The 19088-nt window shown below is 45.6% G+C and overlaps 1 protein-coding gene across 1 annotated transcript in view; it reads left to right on the plus strand.

Moving 5' to 3' along the window:
• The first annotated feature begins 4984 nt into the window (after positions 1–4984).
• LOC126267231 (atrial natriuretic peptide receptor 1-like) overlaps positions 4985–19088 on the plus strand; it is a 427041-nt gene continuing 412937 nt past the window's right edge. Inside the window, exon 1 of the mRNA XM_049972213.1 lies at positions 4985–5067. The gene's annotated coding sequence lies outside the window, so the exon portion shown is untranslated. The remainder of the gene's footprint in view (positions 5068–19088) is intronic.

Consider the following 19088-nt stretch of genomic DNA (forward strand, 5'->3'; position numbering starts at 1 on the left):
ACGTCTGTAGAATCGCATCGAATGTTTGTCGAAGCATTCGGCGAACATGATCTCGGAAAACACAGTGTCTCAAGTGGTTCAAAAAAATCAAAAATGGTGAATTTGACTCCTCTTCAAGCTCCAAACCTTCACCCTTCCCATTAACTACGTCCGCCTGATCGGCTCCTTTCACTCCCACCGTCCTTCCTACATCACCATCCATAACACGGATTCCTATACCTTTTTTCCCTCCGCCGGTGTGCCCCAAGGCTCCGTCCTCTCCCACCTTCTATACCTTTTGTATATGGCGGACATGGCGCCACCATCACCCCTAGTCCACCTTCTCCAGTTTACCGATGACACCGCCTTCCTTGCCCTTGCCCAGACCCTGCAGCATTCCCAACACCTTCTCCAATCCCATCTTGACCGGTTCATCGCTTGGTGCAACTAGTGATTGCTCAAGGTCAATCCCTCCAAAACCCAGGCGATCATTGAAGGCAAAAACCACCCCTTCCTTCCGCCTCCTTGATTTCTATCTCACCATCTATGGCCGTCCTATCGCCCTCACCCCCACCCTTAAATACCTTGGCTTCACCCTCGACCGTCGCCTCTCCTGGATCTCCCATCTCCGAACAATCCAAGCCAAGCCAAGGCCGTCTCCCGAATCTGTCTCCTCAAGCTCCTTTCTGGCCTCACTTGGGGTCTGGACCCCTCCACCATCCTCCACACCTATAAATCCCTCATCTGCCGTATCCTCTGTTGCGCCCATCCTGCCTGGATATCCGCCCCCCCTACCTTTTACAAATCCCTTCAGATCCTTGAACGCCATACTCTCCGCCTCGCCTATCGCATCCGTCTCCCTTCCCCCATGCGGATCCTGTATGACCTCTTTCCTTGAAAGGATACAGATCCTGTAGACCTCTCGAAAACTCGATCCCCCTGACCCGCTTGTCTGCTCCATCCTCTCCCACCCCCGCCCACTGCCACGCTTGTATTCCCACATCCCACCCAGTCTCCATCTCGACCACCCTCCTTACCCTCTCCCAAGGTGGCTTCCACCAGCTCCCTCTCCCTGATGATGCCCTCTTCCCCTCCATCTACCCCTTCTACCAACTTTGATCCTCCCTCCCTCTTCCTGTGTTTGCTCCTTTGGGCACCCTCCCTCCCATCTCTCCCTCTTCCCTCCCTCCTCCACTCCTCCCCACTCCTCCCTCGGGCTACCCCTCCCCTGTCCCTCTACTCCTCCCCCCATCTCCTCAGGCATTGGCATCTTTGTTCTCCCCTCCCCCCTCCCACTTCTTCCCCTCTTGCCAAGTCCCCGGACTCGCACACGCTACGTGGACATTCGCGTGCCGTAGATCATCGCCATCAGTGTCTCGTGTGTGCCGTCGTGTTTAGTGTTCAGTGTTCACCGTTGCACTCCATCGTTCACCTGTGCCATCGACATCTTCAGTGTTTGTGCGTCGTGTCAACAGTTTCTAGTGTGGATTATCGTCGAGTGTGAACGGCACCGTGTTTGTCTTTATGTGTCTACTGTTTTATTACCCACCATTATGTCGCTTATGTGTATTCTTTCTGTTGTTTATTTATCTATTCTATGGTTGAAGAGCGGCGTAACATGCTGCTGAGCGTGCTGTTTGTACAGGTTTACAAATAACAATAAAGAAAAAAAAGTGATTTTGACGTGAGAGACGACGACCATCGAAAAAGTTAGAAGACAACGAATTGCAGGCTTTATTGGATGAAGATGATACTCGAACTCAACAGGAACTAGGGGAACAATTAAATGCGACGCAGAAAGCCATTCCTCTTCGGTTGAAAGCTACAGGAAAGATGCAGAAAGTGGGAAAATGGGTTCCGCATAAACTGAATGAAAGACAGCAAGCAAATTGAAAGACCTCTTGTGAAATGCTGCTCGCCAGATACAAAACATTGTCGTTTCTCCATCAAATAGTGACAGGTGATGAAAATTGGATATATTTTAAGAACCATAAGCATCGTAAATCATGGGTGAATCCAGGCAAACCATAAATATCCACTTCAAGACCAAATTGCTTTGGAAAGAGGACAATGCTCTGTGTTTGGTGGGACCAGAAGGTTGTCATCTATTATGAGCTGCTAGAACCTGCTGAAACCGTTAACACTGATCGCTATCAAAAGCAAATGAATGATTCAAATCGAACATTACGTGGAAAAAGACCGGAATATACACTCCTGGAAATGGAAAAAAGAACACATTGACACCGGTGTGTCAGACCCACCATACTTGCTCCGGACACTGCGAGAGGGCTGTACAAGCAATGATACACGCACGGCACAGCGGACACACCAGGAACCGCGGTGTTGGCCGTCGAATGGCGCTAGCTGCGCAGTATTTGTGCACTGCCGCCGTCAGTGTCAGCAGGTTTGCCGTGGGATACGGAGCTCCATCGCAGTCTTTAACACTGGTAGCATGCCGCAACAGCGTGGACGTGAACCGTATGTGCAGTTGACGGACTTTGAGCGAGGGCCTATAGTGGGCATGCGGGAGGCCGGGTGGACGTACCGCCGAATTGCTCAACACGTGGGGCGTGAGGTCTCCACAGTACATCGACGTTGTCGCCAGTGGTCGGCGGAAGGTGCACGTGCCCGTCGACCTGGGACCGGACCGCAGCGACGCACGGATGCACGCCAAGACCGTAGGATCCTACGCAGTGCCGTAGGGGACAGCACCGCCACATCCCAGCAAATTAGGGACACTGTTGCTCCTGGGGTATCGGCGAGGACCATTCGTAACCGTCTCCATGAAGCTGGGCTACGGTCCCGCACACCGTTAGGCCGTCTTCCGCTCACGCCCCAACATCGTGCAGCCCGCCTCCAGTGGTGTCGCGACAGGCGTGAATGGAGGGACGAATGGAGATGTGTCGTCTTCAGCGATGAGAGTCGCTTCTGCCTTGTTGCCAATGATGGTCGTATGAGTGTTTGGCGCCGTGCAGGTGAGCGCCACAATCAGGACTGCATACGACCGAGGCACACAGGGCCAACACCCGACATCATGGTGTGGGGAGCGATCTCCTACACTGGCCGTACACCTCTGGTGATCGTCGAGGGGACACTGAATAGTGCACAGTACATCCAAACCGTCATCGAACCCATCGTTCTACCGTTCCTAGACCGGCAAGGGAACATGCTGTTCCAACAGGACAATGCACGTCCGCATGTATCCCGTGCCACCCAACTTGCTCTAGAAGGTGTAAGTCAACTATCCTGGCCAGCAAGATCTCCGGATCTGTCCCCCATTGAGCATGTTTGGGACTGGATGAAGCGTCGTCTCACGCGGTCTGCATGTCCAGCACGAACGCTGGTCCAACTGAGGCGCCAGGTGGAAATGGCATGGCAAGCCGTTCCACAGGACTACATCCAGCATCTCTACGATCGTCTCCATGGGAGAATAGCAGCCTGCATTGCTGCGAAAGGTGGATATACACTGTACTAGTGCCGACATTGTGCATGCTCTGTTGCCTGTGTCTATGTGCCTGTGGTTCTGTCAGTGTGATCATGTGATGTATCTGACCCCAGGAATGTGTCAATAAAGTTTCCCCTTCCTGGGACAATGAATTCACGGTGTTCTTATTTCAATTTCCAGGAGTGTAGAAGAAGGCAACGCGATGTCATATTGCTCCATGATAAAGCCCCGTCACACACAGCAAAACAGGACAGGGAAATGATCGAGGCGGTCAGTTGTGAAATACTAGGGTATATGGCCTTGGATCTGTCCGATTATCATCTATTTGCAACACTGGGACAAATCTCGCTTAACAACGCTTCAATTCGCATGAAAAAGCACGAAAATGGCTCGCTGACTGTTTCGCTTCAAAAGAATAACTGTATTTTTGGGGTGGCTTTTAGAGCCTGCCGGAGAGTTGGGAGAAATGTATAAATAGCAATGGAGATTATTTTGATCAAAATATTGTTTATCAGTTTCAAACAACAGACTTGTAATTATTGCAACCGAATTTCATTTACATACTTCTACACCTGGTATCGTGATGCAGTGCTAGAAGTTTTGAAGTGTTGCTATAGCGAGACCTTTCGTTTTGTCGACAGCATAATTTTTAACTTGTTTGCTATGTTGTGAATGAAGACAGGGAAGTTATCTTTCAAGGGGGGCTTATTATGGCGGTATTTTACCTCTTTATAGTCTGTAACATATTTATTTTTATAGGACTTTTGTCTCTAGTTTGAAATGCTTACGACTACCCTGGTGCTCGTGCCTCGATGTTTGGGTTGTTGGTCTTCCATGCATACGTTGTGTTAAGCACTTTAAAATTTAGCTATTTTACTCTTTATGTCAATTTTAATTACTTATTTTGACTTCCTATTTTTATGTCGTCATTTCACCTATTTTTTCTGCTTTAGGCCGGCCGGAGTGGCCGCGCGGTTCTGGCGCTTTAGTCTGGATCCGCGTGACCGCCACAGTCGCAGGCTCGAATCCTGCCTCGGGCATGGATGTGTGCAGCAGTTAAGTGCCATAGTACTCAGAGCCATCTGAACCATTTTCTGCTTTATATAGGGGTACCTTAATGTACTTTTGGTTTCATGTGATTGCAATAGTTTTTCAAAGGTTTAAACCTTTGAAACGCGGCCAGTAAATAAATGCAATGGGTTTTTTTTTCTTTATTGTATTTCAATTCCCAGTCGGGGCGAGCTGACAGCAGCATATGCGCTGCTCTTCAGCCGAAAGACATAGAACAAACAAATAGAAGACATTTAAGAATAACAAAGGAGAGAATATGGTGAACATAGATATAAAAAAGGGGGAACATCATGGAAGGCAATAGACTAAATAAGGGGTGACTGTAAAATGGAGATAAAAGTTTTTTTCTTATGTGCATCTGAATTTATTAGTTTTGCGTAGGTTTTGTATTTCGTAAATGTGCCTAACGCCTGACATGCGCTCCACCTGGTCACCTTCAGTCGCACTAAACGCTGTGTTTGCATCCAACTCTGTCACTGTAGTATCCGTGTACAAAATGGCCTTTGCGCTGCGTGCGGCTGATACTGTGTTTATTTTGTAAACGTGGTCCTATTTTGTACTGCTGTAAGCAGGTGAGCTCAAGGTAACATGCGATAGTCGTTGAAATTTTTCCGCCGGCTTCCTACCTTCTTAATGATGAACTGGCGGTCTTCATTTCTTTTAACTAACTGTTCTTTTAACTAGGTCCGCCTTGCATTTTTTTATGTTTCTGTGACGGATGCATTACATATTCAGTTACTGTTGCGTCCATTTTATAGGGCTGTGTGACGGATGGCTTATATGTCCAGCTACTCTGACGTAAGTTTCTATTAGTTTTAGTTGACTTTACCCGCATAGTCGAACAATATAGGAACATGTCCCTTCCTCTATGTGTTTCTAATTGACTGGTTCGTTGTTTCAATAAAAGACATCATTATGCCTCAAAATGGTGAGACGCGTGATTGTTGTTAAATAATTTGACAACCAAGAATGTCTTTTTTGTTCTTAAATAATTCTGGAGTATTATTTTTTATGGAATTGGGCACAATTGAATTACTTCGCACTCATTGTCCTTCTACACGCTATTTCAATTTGTGAGTGATTCAAAACTTGCAGTACCTTAGACACCCTCAAAATCCATTTCTGAGTATTATCGCTACGGAAGCTTACATTACTTGGCCTTCTGCCGATTTTATAACTAGCTGCACCCGGCTTGCGTTTCAGTGCAACGGAAGAAGAAAACAAGTGTTGTGGTTTTGTAATCTGTTTATTGAAGTGTTCAAAAATGGCTCTGAGCACTATGGGACATCTCAAGTCATCAGTCCCCTAGAACGTAGAACTACTTTAACCTAAGTAGCCTAAGGACATCACACACATCCATGCCCGAGGCAGGATTCGAACCTGAGACCGTAGCGCTCACGCGGCTCCAGACTGTAACGCCTAGCACCGCACGGCCACCCCGGGCGGCCTATTGAAGTGTTTTTGGATACGTCATGTTATTGGTTTTTCTGTCTGGTGTGTACACGAATAGGTCAGACGGTTTCCCGACGCGTGATCAAGCCACGTAGAGTTGTCCATATGAGAAGGATGCATTTTTCCCAAATTTAGTCCACACATTTGTAGCGACCGTCCCTGGGCCTTGTTGATGATCACTGCAAATGCGAGTCGTACCGGAAACTGCAAGCATTTGAACTCCAGTAGCATATCTGTTGTAATCGTTCGGATGCGATTAGGAACATTTACATATTCTAATCGTTTGTTCTTAATAGCAAAACTCGGAATGTTCTTGATCGATCGGTTTGAAATTTTGTGAATACGCCCGTCATTTTATATACTTTTTAGTACGTTTACGAAATTTGTTGCGAATAGCTTTAGCACTAGAAAAGTAATACAACAAAATTCCATGCCTGACGTGGTAGTTTCTCACTCATCGAGTTGTTCATGACGTCGTATATCCTGAACTATGTGTCGTACAGTGAAATAAATTTGCCAGCACATTTAGTGATGTAAGTGTATACCGTACGCAAAACATGTTGCGAATAGATTTAGTAGTAACAGAATAATACATTAAAACGTCGTGCCTGATGCCGCTTACGCCATGCATGTACAGTCTGGCTTTAGGAACTCGCTTATACTGTATAAGAAATGGTACTAAACAATATAGCGATGCTGTCACCGTTGGTTGGTAATATTTACTGGCAAAATGCAACATAACATTAGATTGCGTATTTACGGTTATCCTGTGTGGGCGTTTTTCAGTACGACTTGAAAAGTGAGAGAGATTATTAATTTATCACCGATGCGTTGGTTCTAGATTGTGTTCAGGAGACGTACGTATTGACCTATTTGAATATGAAAATGTAAATGAAAGCAAATCAGTGGAATTTCGCAAGAAAAAGATTAACAGATCGGAAATTGATCACATTAGTTGTCTCCCAAATACAATAGAGACACCGCGCTAAAGAACGAACCTGTAAAAAAGCTCATACATTTGAACATCATTTTTGGTTAGTAAAGGAAAAGAATAAGAAGAAAATTATTGCATCGTAAAATATTAACATATTGAACAAAATGGCTTTAAACTTCTAGACATTGACAAATACACACTGAATATATAACTTACTTCTGATATTTCTTTCGTACATAGCGCAGCCCAATAATCGGTGCTTTCAGTCTGTTCCTTCTTAAAATTAAATGTCCTTGCGTGTGCGTTAGTACATTATTTCATCCGTGTTACCGAAACTTTTGTTCATCGATTCACATAGTTTTACGCAAAATAAAAATACACCTTGTAACAATGCTATGTAGTACGACTTAACATGTCGGCGACCAAAAGTGCAAAGGATAATGAAGTCTCTAGAATACTTCTTAACAAAAGATAGATTGTTCTTTCTCGTGTTTCGCAGCTTCTTGCTATCAAGCGCTGCGGCAATGATTGTAAATATCTGCGCCCAGCAGGTCATAGTGTTTGTTTAAAGTATTTAAACGCTGGACGCAAGTCTTGGTATAGGCTCAAATGTTTCATATGGCTCTGACCACTACAGGACTTAACATCTGAGTTCATCAGAACTTAAAACTTCTTAAACCTAACTAACCTAAGGACATCACAAACATCCATGCCCGACGCAGGATTCGAACCTGCGACCGTGGCGGTAGCGCGGTTTCAGACTGAAGCGCCTAGAACCGTTCGGCCCCAACAGCCGGCTTTGGTATAGACACACATTATAAAAATATTTCGTCTCTTTACTCTCACGCTGTGATGCTTAGCATCTTTAAGAACTGCAGCTCGTCTTCTGTCCTCTTCTTTTATGACAAATAGCTCATATACAAAGTATCTGAAATCCAATAATATTATATTGCTTCCCGCGTAGTCGTAATATTATTGCTTTCGTGAATCAAGTTAGTATTACTTGCTAAAATTCTTTACAATAGATTTCATATATGACATTAGACAGAGTGTTTGACATAAAGAATAACAGGTAAATATATACGTACGAGTGAAATTGATGGTAACTTGTTCATAGGGTAATTACATGACAATTGAGCCGTACTCTTTCTAATGTATTATACAAAGATAACGAATGTTCATTTCTCGGTAGGAGACAATGAAATTAGGATAAAGATACACATACATAGATACATTATACATGGCATAACTAATATTAAAAATAATAGATGTATTATTTGACTTCACAGAAAGTCTTGGTTGGTTGGTTGGTTGGTTGGTTGGTTGGTTGGTTGGTTGGTTGGTTGGTTGGTTGGTTGGTTGATTTGGGGGTGGGGGAGGAGACCAAACTGCGAGGTCATCGGTCTTATCGGACTAGGGAAGAATGGGGAAGGAAGTCGGCCGTGCCCTTTCAAAGGACCATCCCGGCATTTGCCTGAAGCGATTTATGGAAATGGAAAACCTAACTAAATCAGGATGACCGGACGCGGGATTGAACCGTCGTCCTCACGAATGCGAGTCCAGTGTGCTAATCACTGCGACTGCTCGGTCGGTGGAAGTCTTGGTGAATTGTGCATCTTGGAAAAATATATTACAAAGAACTGACATTCTTGTTTTACAGTGGCATATCATAGTAATATTTTTTCCGTGGTTTCGACGAAGACATTTTCTAGTAAACACGTAGCACTTTACTGATTTGTGGCTTTCATGACCTACAAAAAAAAAAGTTTCTCTGAACTTAGGTCTGATTTGCACTGGGGGTGGTAGAACTTCGGGTATAAATGGTAGCACTGCACTTGAGTGAGGGATATTGATTACACTTTCAAAGTGGAGGAAAACTAGGCCAACACTTTCACCGTGAAGGTTGAAGTGGTTGTCCGGATGTGATGGGGAAAAAACGTTGGAAATACGTCGTGGATCAAGAACTGGAAGACTGGTTCTGCAACGTGTTGAGCCGTTTGGTGGCGGTCTCTGTTTCGTTTGACACATGTTCGAGCTTCCATTCATGTTCTCGTACATGAAAAATACAGAGAATACCTGTATTATTAGAATGTGCTGACTTACTAATAACTTAGTCTAAAACGAAATTGGATTAGGTAAGGATAACAATCTTTTTTATGTACATAAAGTCTCATTCTTTTCTGAGTGCTTAGCTTTCCTATTGATTCAACTATCTTGTTTTATTTTTTGTTGACACTTTTCGTCATTGCTTGGCCTGGTCGGTAACAATTGTCAAAGTCGAGCTTAAGATTTTTCTGATTAGTGTCTTTATAATTTCATAAGGTATATGAGTGCTTAATTCACTGTTATATCATAGTTTACTTTGATAGTTATTCGAACACATTTGGCACCCGCGCTCGTTGTGCAAAGGAATGTGGATTGTTGAGCGCGCAGCGTACGCAGTGTTAGGTTCGTTTGATATAGTCACGTGATACTAATTTGACGGTTCGACAACGCTGCGCGAAGCAGAGCATTTGACTACTACTATCAGTGCTGTTTAAGTTTTACACTCTTTCATCGACTGGGGAATACGGGAGCAGCAGACACGGTAACTTTCGCATCTGTGTTGAATATTCCCGTGAAGTGGTGTACACTACCAGCTGAGGTAAGTACAACACTTATTCACTTGCACTATTCGGCTTTCATATCGTGGTTTCGTGGTACCAGAACTTATAACATTACTTCAACGCGGAATTTCACCACGTGTCCATAGCTATCACCTTTTCAGTTATGTTTAAAAATTATTTACAAAGAGAAATTAGTCTCTGTGAGTGCAAGACCTGACGAAAAGACGTGTCTCTATTCATAGTTTGCGCTTCCAAGGCACTTTAGGTTCACACCTTGTTCGAAATTTTGTTATTCTTTTCCTTTTACAATAATTGCTCCTTTCTCAAGTTAAGCTCTTTTATTTTCGCTCTGTTAAATACGTCGTTAGTTTGAGGACATAGTCAACGTGCTTCCTTTGCATGATGAACAGTTCATGTTCAAGTTTTCATTAGGGAAATTGGGAAGCTTAGTGTTCTGTTGTGAAACAGCACGCAACAAATCTTAATTGAATTCGCGGTTCGCGGAAAATAAGCATAGCCTGTCAACAACTAAAGTGTCACGACCATCCATACGTACAGTCCGTTCCTATCAAGCATGCAATCAGTCCGTAAAATTCTCTACTGGGTAAGGTAGGAAAACAGTCGCCGTATCTCGTGGGCCTCAAATAGATACTTCTGGTACTAAATTAGTTTACTTTTAAATGATCTTTGTAAGTATTTCAGATGCACTGTGCTGTAAAATTCTTATGAACGCATACTTCTGTGGTTGGCAGGAGAGCCAACACCGTTTTACTAAAGGAGGCCGAAATGCACGCAATTTAGCTCACGCAGGCTGGCGTGAGGTCTGGAACAGGACAAGGAAATGAGAATTTAGAAACAACGGACGTAGCTGGTGGAATACTTAACTTTAATCCATTAATGATTAACGTCGCTCTTGACGGTACATAGTTCACAATATCAATAGTACGGATACTGGCGCCTTGCTAGGTCGTAGCAAATGACGTAGCTGAAGGCTATGCTAAACTATCTTCTCGCAAATGAGAACGTAAGTAGGCAGTGAACCATCGCTAGCAAAGTCGGCTGTACATCTGGGGCGAGCGCTAGGAAGTCTCTCTAGACCTGCCGTGTGGCGGCGCTCGGTCTACAATCACTGATAGTGGCGACACGCGGGTCCGACATATACTACCGGACCGCGACCGATTTAAAGGCTACCTCGTAGCAAGTGTGGTGTCTGGTGGTGACACCACATTCCTCCCCCGCAAATCGGCGTACGGTTGTGGCATAAGGCTTCCGCCCGCCGTGGGGAGGACCCCATGTTGACGTATGCGACTTGGTGGGGTGCCTAACAGGTGAGGCTGTGCCACCCGCACCCCGCCATTCGGACCGCGGGGAGCTAGGAAACGCTGAAAACCTGCTCCAGGTTGCACGCCAGCATGCGGTGTATGCACCCGCAGAGAGACAAGAGGGGTCGAAGGGTCGACCTCTATCAGGCCGGAGCACCCGACGGGCGAAGACGACATATGATCCGGAGCGGGCAAGAGTTCCATGTCGGAGGACAACTGGTCCCGGGAAGCGATCGGCGGCGCTTGACCCAGGGAGGCGCCAGGCGGTTGCAGCGACGCGTCCACTGCGGGCGTTGCCGGCGGGAGAACAGGCGGCGGCGGCGGCGGCGGCGGCGGCGGTGGCGGCGGCGGCGGCGGTGGCGGTGCGGCGACGCGTCGCCATGGGGCAAAATGGAAGGCAGCGTCGGTAACACCTGGGGCTGAGGCGAGCCAGTAGATGGGTCCCCGGGGCGCTGACCGGACGGCACCGTCGCTGAAAGCACACGGCGAGCGGCAGATCCCGTGCGACGACAGAGGCGCAGCTGATTGAGATGCCGACGCACCTCACCAGAGGCCCCCAAAACCAGATATATAGCGCGGCCGAGGCAGCGAAGAATGCGCCCTTCGAGCCAACGCCGTGAACCTCGATAGTGGCGATAGTAGACAACGTCGCCTGGAGCAAAAGCAGGTGTCTGTCGCTGCACGGGAACCTGATTCGGCGGATGTAGCAATAAAATCAAGATTCGATAATGACGACCGTGGAGCAACTCAGCCGGCGAGCGACCATCTCGGGGCTGAGAGCATACGAGGACAAAAAGAGCAATAACGCGTCCTCCTGAGAATGCGACTCTTTCAACTTCAACATCTGTGACTTGAAAGTCCTGAGCGGCACCGTTTGACTGTGGCGAAAACGGCGCGGACGTCAGATGTTGAATACCATTGGCCTTGCACAATGACTCAAATTCTGCGGACATGAATTGTGGGCCATTGTCGGAAACAATAGTCTGTGGAAGACCTTCAATGCAAAAGATAGCGAATAACGCTTGGATGGTGGCAGATGACGTCGTGGAAGACATCCGGACAACAAAAGGAAAATTACTGAATGAATCGACCACAACCAACCATCGAGCATTCCAGAATGGACCAGCAAAATCGATGTGTAAACGTTGCCAAGGGGAAGTGGCTTTTGGCCATGCAAAGAATTTCCGCGGTGGCGCTGATTGCTGTTCGGCACACACTATGCAAGAAGAGTACATATTCGTAATCGCGGCATCGATTCCGAACCAAGTATAGTGCTGACGAGCAAGTTGTTTCGCTCTCACTATACCCCGACGTCCTTGGTGGAGAAGCTGTAAGATAGAGGACTGTAACGAACGTGGTACCACGACCCTGGACTGAACATTATCAGTACGCAACAGCAAAACACCACGACGTACAAAACGTCTCTCCTTGTGAGCAAAAGATCGGCGAACCAACGGGTCCCCGATCCGTGACTTTGACAAGGGTAATTGCGTAGCAACAATACGCAGAACGGGAGCAAGGACAGGGTCGGCAGCTGTGGCTGTAGCTACACGCCGAAAATCAATCGGAAACGATTCCACCATGTCATCGGTTTCCGAATCAACGAACATGCAAGCAAGTTCGGAGGAATCGAATGCCCTATCCTCAGCAACAGGCAAGCGGGACAACACATCGGCGTTTCCGTGCTTAGCAGTGGACCGATACAAGATATCGTAGCGGCACTGCGAGAGGAAAATAGACCAGCGAATGAATTTCCGCGCTGTACGTGGAGGTACAGGCTTGGTCGGATGAAAAAGCGATGTCAAAGGTTTGTGGTCTGTGATTATGGTAAAGTGACGACCATACAAGAAATCATGAAACTTTGTAACACCAAAGACGACAGCTAATGATTCTTTCTCGATCTGTGAATAATTTCTTTGAGGAGACGAGAGCAATTGGGACGCAAAGGCAATAGGGCGATCGTGCGATACATCTTTGTGCGCAAGCACAGCACCGATCCCGAAATCCGATGCATCCACCATCAACAAGAGGGGCTTCTTGGGATCGAATGGCGTAAGGCAAGTATTGGAAAGCAACGCCGATTTCAGCCGGCGAAAGGCGTGTTCGCATTCCGTCGTCCATACGAACGGAATACCCTTACGGCGTAAGCGATGAAGCGGAGCTGAAATGGAAGAGGCATGCGGCACATATCTGTGATTTTCCCAGCACACTCTGTAGCTGCTTCAAATTCTGCGGCGACGGCAAGTCTTGTATGGCACGGAGGTGCGTTGGACTGGGATGTATGCCTTGGGCATTGAGTACATGTCCCAAGTATGGCAAATCACGAGCAAAAAACACACATTTGTCCTTCCGCAAGCGAAGACCATTTTGTCGCAAGACCTTAAATAATGTTCTGAGATTGGCCAAATGTTTCCGGAGATCACAATATCGTCCAAATAATTTGCTGCATTAGGGCCCGACGCACAAACAATTTGTAGATATTGCTGAAACAATGCAGGGGCGGACGCACACCAGAATGGCAGTCGTTTGAATTGATACAAACCAAGATGCGTGTTAACCACCAAAACGTGCTGGGATTCTTTGTCCACCGGTATTCGCAAGTACGCATCTGCTAGGCCCAACTTCGAAAAATATTTACCTGTGCACAGTTTTTCAAAAAGATCTTCCGGGCGGGGTAAAGGAAAAGTTGCAATCACTAGTTGTTGATTCACTGTTGCCTTGAAGTCCACACAAAGTCTCAACTTTCTGGAAGGTTTTGGCAAAATTACTAAACGTGATGCCCAGAGAGAAGCCTGCACACGTTCAATTACACCTTGTGGTTCCAATTCGTGTAATGTTTTTGCGACCTCATCACGCAATGCGTGGGGAACATTGCGCACTCTGACAAATTTCGGTTGCGCGTTTACTTTCAGTTCCAAATGTGCTTTATAGTTCTTAGCGCAACCGAGGCCCGGTGCAAAAATGTCTGCAAATTCTTCACATAGACGAGAAACACTGTTTGAAGGTACAGTCTGGTTCACTGAGAGGACCTGATTTACTATAGACAAGTTAAATAACTGAAATAAATCGAAACCAAACAAGTTCAGTGCAGAATAAGAACGAAGGACGTAAAGTGACACAAGTTTTGTTTGTCCTTTGTATGTTGCAAGAAGGCTGCACTGTCCTAACACAGGGATCTCTTGACCGGAATAGCTAGTTAACTTACCATTTGCGGCACGCAACGGAGGTGTGCCCAGCAGTTTGTAAGTGTCTTGATTGATCAGTGAAACTGCAGCTCCGGTATCGAGCTGGAATGGTATCACTTTGCCGTTAATGTCCAAGTCTACAGAAAGTTTATTGACCTGCTGACAAGAGCGACTGTCACGTGCAACGTGAACTGACACTGGTACATAATCACTTGCGACTTGACGGGAGTTCCGGCTATGTCGACGCACTCTATTTTTGGGACGAACACAGTCACTGTTAGAGAGAGTGGCACTGCGCGGAGTAGAATGAACTACATGAATTTCCATGGGCGAAGTTTCGCGAGCCTGAGTATCCTTGGTTCGATTCCGATTCCGGCGCGAAGCAAAAGCCTGGAACGGTTTTGAGCTTCCGATCTGAGCTTTTTCTGGCAAACACTCTGAACATGTCCTTTTTTATTACAATAAAAGCAAATAGCTTGGCGTGACGGGCAATTCTCACGCAAATGTTTAGTAACACACCGCGGGCATGATTTGATCACAGCATTTGCTTGCCGGCGCGACACACGTGGCTGAGAGCCTGGCGGCAGCGCCGCGGAAGGGCGCGAGGGCTGTTTACTGCTCCGTGCAGCTCGCCCGGCGGGCCGGTTAACCTGACACACTGCTGGCGAAGTTTCAAATGATTCCTGAGCAAAGTCAAGTGTGTCCTGCCGATCCAATATGTCCATCACTTGTTGAAGGCAGGGATTTACTAGTTTCAAAATCTGTTCCCTTACACGAACATCAGAAACGTTCTGTGCAATTGCATCACGTACCATAGTATCTGAATAAGGGATTCCACATTGACACTCAAAAGCACAATCCCTAGTAAGGCCTTGCAAGGTTGCAACACACTCCCGATTAGTCTGACCTGCCGTACGTTTTGTACGAAAGAAGGTATACCGTTTGGCAACTACATTGACTGATTCTTTGAAATAATCATCTAACGCAGACAAAATTTCTTCGTAGGACAGAGTTGCTACGTCGCGTCGGGGAAATAATTTGACTGTCATACGGTACGTGGTCACCCCGACTGAAGATAACAAAAAGGGTGCCGCTCGTTACCTTGAATTCTGTAGGCGGCGAGATGGAATCCAAATTGGCGTGAACACTCCGTCCAGCTTTCCAGTGCAGCATCAAAAGGTCGAAAAGTTGGTGCAACAGCGTGTTGTGGCTGCGTTAGCGGTGGAGCGGCTGCTGCCGCAACGTTTTGCATTGCACGTTGACCCTGGACGAGCTGTCCAAGGGCATCCAGAAATGCCTGCGTCTGCTGATTCTGTAAGCGATAAAATTCGGACAATACATCTGGAGATTGTGGCGAAGCCATTACACAAGTAAATCAGGGCAATATCGATAAGAACGCGGTTTTGCCTCGTCGCCAATGTTGTGGTTGGCAAGAGAGCCAACACCGTGTTACTAGAGGAGGCCGAAAGGCACGCGATTTAGCTAACGCAGGCTGGCGTGAGGTCTGGAACAGGACAAGGAAATTAGAATTTAGAAACAACGGACGTAGCTGGTGGAATACTTAACTTTAATCCATTAATGATTAACGTCGCCCTTGACGGTACATGATTCATAATATCAATAGTATCTGAATATGGCGCCTTGCTAAGTCGTAGCAAATGACGTAGCTGAAGGCTATGCTAAACTATCTTCTCGGCAAATGAGAACCTAAGTAGGCAGTGAACCATCGCTAGCAAAGTCGGCTGTACATCTGGGGCGAGTGCTAGGAAGTCTCTCTAGATCTGCCGTGTGGCGGCGCTCGGTCTGCAGTCACTGATAGTGGCGACACGCGGGTCCGACTTATACTACCGGACCGCGACCGATTTAAAGGCTACCACCTAGCAGTTTCATTTCTTTTTGTTGTAAACCATCTGCTTCTGGCAGCATCACTACATCAATATCGACATCTATACCCTGAAAATCACTGAGAGGTGCATAGCAAAGAATACTTACCATTGTGTTAGGATTACTTTCCGTTCTAGTCGCCAATGGAGCTTGAGCAGAATGACAGCTTAACTTCCTCTGCTCGTGCTATAATTGACCTTCTCTTCGTTGTCGTTACAGACGTGACACGGTGGGTGTTGGGGCATCTACCTAAATTCCTCAATTAATATTTTCTCTTGGAACTTCGTTAGTGTGCATTTGCGGGCTGGTTGGCATAAATCATAAAGCATCTGCAGGTTCAGGATTTTCAGCATCTTGGTGAGCTCTCACGTGGGTTAAATCAACCTGTTGCGTCAACGTACTGTTATTCTTTGTATACATTCAATACCCCTTTTAATCCTACTCGGCATGGGTCCGACACACCTGATCAATATTTTAATATCTGTGACACTATTGTTTCATACGTTACTTCCTTTTTAGATTCATAACTTTTCCACTGTCCCATCAGTGAACCAAAGTCTACCATCCAGTTCACCTACGACGGAGCCTATGGAATCATTCCATTTCATGTCTCTACAGATTGTTGTTTCTAGGCATTTTATGAGCTGACTGTTTCCAACTGTGATTGTTTGACATTGTAGTTATCGGATTTTGTTCAGTGCAGTGCAAAGTTTTACATTTCTAAAAACTAAAAAACGAGTCTGGCATGCGACGTCTCAGAGTTGCGTCTTTTGAAAATGCGCTTATCGGCGATTGCAAATGAGAGTGTACATTTTTTTTGAATTGCTCACTTGTATGGGCTTCTCTAAGTACTTATACTCTGTGTTCTTTCGTTCTTGATATTACATTGGTCTTGCAGTATTTATATACTTGCTTTTCTGATTTTGCCTTCTTGTTAATTTTCGCCACGGTTATCTGGTGATTACTCTAAACGCGTCATAAATAAAGTATTTAGCTACCAAGACGTTTCCGAGGGATTACTACATGCCAAGTCACCATGTTCGCACACCTTAAACATGGATGACTCCATAAATCAAGCTGAAGAAGTTTGCCAGTCTCCGAAAGACTTTTAAATTTTATTAATAATTGGCTGAATATCTGTGTAACTCTTGCAGACAGTTCTTTATTACAAATAACTGCATCATAATCTACAAAAAGTCTGGCCTTACTCTTAGTTTCGTCTGTCAGATCGTCAACATACAACATGAATAGCAAAGGGCCCCAACACAACTCTGTGGAGCAAGCCTGAAAATACTTCTACATTTGTCTGTGACTCTCCATCTGAGATGTAATACTGCATCCTGTTTATCAAGAAATCTCCAATCTAGACACAAATTTCCTTTCATACCCCATATGATCATACTTTTGTTGCAAGTCGCTTTCTCTCTACATAACTACTGCATCTTGCATCAATTTGGGCGTCCTTAAGGCAATCAAGACTTAACCTCTTACTTTCTTTTTACTCCCCACACTTCGCTCTGACACTAAACTTAAGATTTCACTACAAGACCAATGAATTATCTTCAGAGACCACATGCAACCCTGGAAATGTTTTGCAATTGAAAATCTACTTACGTTATGTAATCTACCTGAAACCTCTGCGATCTCCAGGTTTCTTCCACGTATATGACGTGTTTCTGACTCGTAAACCAAGTGTCTGCAAAGATTAACTCGCGATTTGTGCATAATTTTGCATAGCGGTTTCTCTTTCATTCCTTTCCGCTAGTCCATGTTCTACTATTACTTTACCTTCTCTTCATTTTCCTAATATCGGATTTAAGTCCGCCAACACAGTTTTAAGTTTCGTCTCCCTGATCAAACTGCATAATTATTTTATCTTGTCATATTTCCTTCAGTGTGTTGAGCTGCAGAGCTAGTGGATATTGTGGTGTTTGTTTCCTTTGTGTCTGTCTTAGTTATGATAATGCGTTCACATTGCTGTTCATAGTAGCTCACCTTCGTACAACGTAGGCAGACAGAATACGCTACAAACTGATTTATTTCTTTAAATTTTCCTTCATGGGTACCTCGTGAAGTTATCCTAAACTATATCAGTCTCTGGGCTCGCTGTCACCGGATATTGGCTGGATGCCAGCCACTTTATGCACCGTCCGTGTGATGGAAGTGTGATATTGGCTGACATCGTCACGCCAAGACCAAGCGTCGCCGACGCTGTTGGACCAGGAACTGCACAGGGCCCATCCAGTCACAGCAAAGGGGTCGGTGAAGAGTGGTCCGGCGGCCAACTGAGGTGCGCGAGCGGGTGACGTCAGGCCAGTCTCTTCTCTGCCAGTTCTCAGACTGTTCAGACACAGCTTCCGCTCCTCTCCGGCCGTGAGGCCTCCACCTTCTATGAAATATTCAGACTTCATTTCTGTATCCCTTAAGGATGACCAATAAATCATCCCATGATTCAGTTTCACTATTAAACTTTAACATTTCTAATTTCGTAGCCTGCAACCACCTCCTAAACCCAAATGCCGACTGGCTCCTGTCGTGCACCTTGTCGGTCAAACCTTTACACGCTTCCACACCTTCATTGCTGTTTCCTTTTTCATTATAATTTCTATTGTTGTATTACTCTTCTTTTAATTTGCGGTGGTAACCCTTTTCTTACATAACCATAAGTGCTTTTCTTCGTGCCACAGCACTTCACTAATTCCCATTTCACTAGACTTAGACCTATCCATTTCTCTTTTAACAACAGCCTCTTGAACAATCCACACTCAGAGGTGGTACTGTGCATATCATTGTGTACCGTGGCTTTTATGATGCAACAATCATCTGCGAGCTCTACAAATTTGGACCGGGCTATGTGCACGAGGTGCTTTTTGATTTTTATTTATGACAAACCTCTGTATAAAGTGCTAAGTTTTATACACTAACATGACAACCTGGCAAGAGGTTCAACTCAAAATGAACGTTTTATAACAATTTTTGAAGGAGTTAAGATAACAGCTAAGTCGGTCGAAACCGGGTTGTTGCAGATAAAGAAGTATTTTTGCGGCCTTGTTTTTACAAGCTTTTTACCATTTTTTTCCCACTACACTTCTTGCCTGAGAGGTGAGGTTTCTTCTGTCCAGAAGAATATTGTGGAAAGCAGCCATGATGGTGTGTACTGCTTCAGTGCTCAAACCTGATTTTACTAATTTCTCGGCCGAATGATCGATC

This window comes from Schistocerca gregaria, chromosome 4 (genome assembly GCF_023897955.1).
Source record: "Schistocerca gregaria isolate iqSchGreg1 chromosome 4, iqSchGreg1.2, whole genome shotgun sequence".
Lineage (NCBI taxonomy): Eukaryota > Metazoa > Arthropoda > Insecta > Orthoptera > Acrididae > Schistocerca > Schistocerca gregaria.